At 29.3% G+C, this 2,500-nt stretch overlaps 1 protein-coding gene across 11 annotated transcripts in view; it reads right to left on the reverse strand.

Moving 5' to 3' along the window:
• LOC124432525 (protein Fe65 homolog) overlaps window positions 1-2,500 on the reverse strand; it is a 138,675-nt gene that overhangs the window by 80,559 nt on the left and 55,616 nt on the right. The window lies entirely within an intron of this gene.

Genomic DNA, 2,500 nt, shown 5'->3' on the forward strand with positions numbered 1-2,500 from the left:
ACATTTAAATGTAAGAGAAACGATTAACGAAAAAAATTAATTTATTTCTAATATTATGATTATGAAATCAAAATATATTCGAATAAATTTCGATTAGAAGAAGAAGAAGAAGAAGAAGAAGAAGAAGAAGAAGAAGAAGAAAAGAAAGAAAAAAAAAAAACCCGAACTTCTTGGAATTTTTTACGGAGTATCGGATCGATAAATCTATTTTCTCTTGGTTTGTAATTCCTCTTTTGGGATCGACAGTTTCGATAAACGGCGCGTCATCGCGATCTATAATTCCGGCTGATACTTACGATGAGAAATGAAACGAATAACCGTCAGGTTCACTCTGTACCAAATGACAGTGACGATCCTTCTCTATCTCTATAAATTTTCGACGTTTCAATCTATATCGAATTTCTCTCTATCTCTCTCTCTCTCTCTCTCTCTCTCTCTCTCTCTCTCTCTCTCTCTCTCTCTCTCTCTCTCTCTCTATCCCTCTATCTCTATCTCTCTTTTGGTTGAATCGAGCCATCAAGTCGACTGTATAGAAATGGTATCCACGTCAATTTTTAACACTTCCAAAAGATAAATTTTACCTCTCTAACGCAATCGTTGGTATGCGGGTGAATGAGTGGGTCGGTGTTGTTAGTGTTGTTCAACGAATCGAACAATTTTCTATCCCTTTCTTTCCAACAACTGTGTGTGCGTTTTTTTATTCTTTTTTTTTTTTTTTTGTTCTGTTTAAATTCTTTATTACACTATTATCTCTCCGATTTTTCTTTTTTTATATATATATATATATATATTTTTTCCACCAGCCCCAAAACATAATCTCATCCCTTGATTCTTAACTCGTCTCGATGGAGTCGTGAAAAAAAGAAAAAAAAAAAAAAAAGAAAAATTTTTAATAAATTGGAAATCAATATTAATATTAAAATGCCACATTTGAATTAAATTTTCTCCAGCAAGGATATGTTTTCTTTTTTTTTTCTTCCTTTTTTTTTCTTCTTTTTTTTTCTCTCTCTTTTTTTTTTTTTTTACTATTGCTATTCTGTTGTTGTTAATAATGATCGTTATCGTTATGGTCATAGATATGATTAATATGAATATAGGATTGCATTACGAATGATATATATATATATATATATATATATATATATATATAGAGAGAGAGAGAGAGAGAGAGAGATAATTAATGTGTGGTAATGCGATTCCTCGTTAAATGCAAGAGAAAGTACATCATACCGTGATTATTGTTGCATCATGTTGCATACATATCATTATATATATATATATATGTGTGTGTGTGTGTGTGGGAGTAATCATATTGAATAGACCGTGTGGGTAGCTAGAACGTTATCGATACTATTGACGTAATGAACGTTGATAATGTACATTCGTTTATGGTATAATCCGAGCCAAAAGTTTCTAGAACGATAATTAGGTAATCATAAAAAGTACTAGAAAGTAACTAGGAGGTAATCATAAAAATGGATCGTAACTTTTTTAGGTGACTTATCGAAGTGATTTATCTCGAAAGATTTTACAATCAGAAACAAATCTAAGAGGTTAAAAATTTGTTTGCCTAATCGCGATCGTCAAGGATGTGTAATTGATTTTATTTTATTTTCTTTTTTTTCCTTTCTTTTTTTTTTTTTTTCTTTTTTCTTTAATATCATCTAGAAACTTTTAAGCCACCCCTTATATTATTCGTAGAATAACAATGTACGGATTAAAGCGATTAATCGTAAATGAGACCTTATTAGTATGCGTGCGCATGTGTTTGTGTGTGTGTGTGTGTGTGTGTGCGATGGATTATTAATTATTTCAAATATTTATGTATATGTACTTAAACACACACACACACACACACACACACACACACACACATATATATATATAAAATTTCAATTGTTTCCTTCATTTTTTTTTATTTTTATAAATTTAAAAACAAATATTATTACATGCTGGTGAATAAAAAAAAAAAAAAAAGAAAAAGAGAAAAACAAAATAAATAAATACCATAAAAGGGAGACAAGGGGAATAAAATTTACCAAAAAAAGAAAAAAATAAATTTTTATCTTCAAATTACGAAGAATATTTCGAAAATGTGTCCCGTGGAAAATTTTCTATTATATACATTTCATATAACGTGATTGATTAATGGGTGAAAAAAAAAAAAAAGAAAGAAAAGAAAAAAAGAGAAAAAACAAGGAAGAAAAGAAATTAATTAATCATCTTAATTAATTAATTAAAGAAAATTAATGTAAAAAAGAAAATAATGTCGTTTATCAAATAGGATCAATTTTAATATAAAATATCTCGTAAAATTTCAAGTAACCAAGAAGAAGAAGAAGAAGAGAAAGAAGAAGAAGAAGAATAAGAAATAGGGGATGATACAACTATGCTTAAAGGGGTTGCTAACGAAGAGAAAAGGGTTAGACTACTTTTCACTTAATCTACACGTAAATCTCAGAGTCAGGGAGAGAACGAACGCGAGTCTTGAGGAGTACGC

The sequence above is a fragment of the Vespa crabro genome, chromosome 25, assembly GCF_910589235.1.
Source record: "Vespa crabro chromosome 25, iyVesCrab1.2, whole genome shotgun sequence".
Classification (NCBI taxonomy): Eukaryota; Metazoa; Arthropoda; class Insecta; order Hymenoptera; family Vespidae; genus Vespa; species Vespa crabro.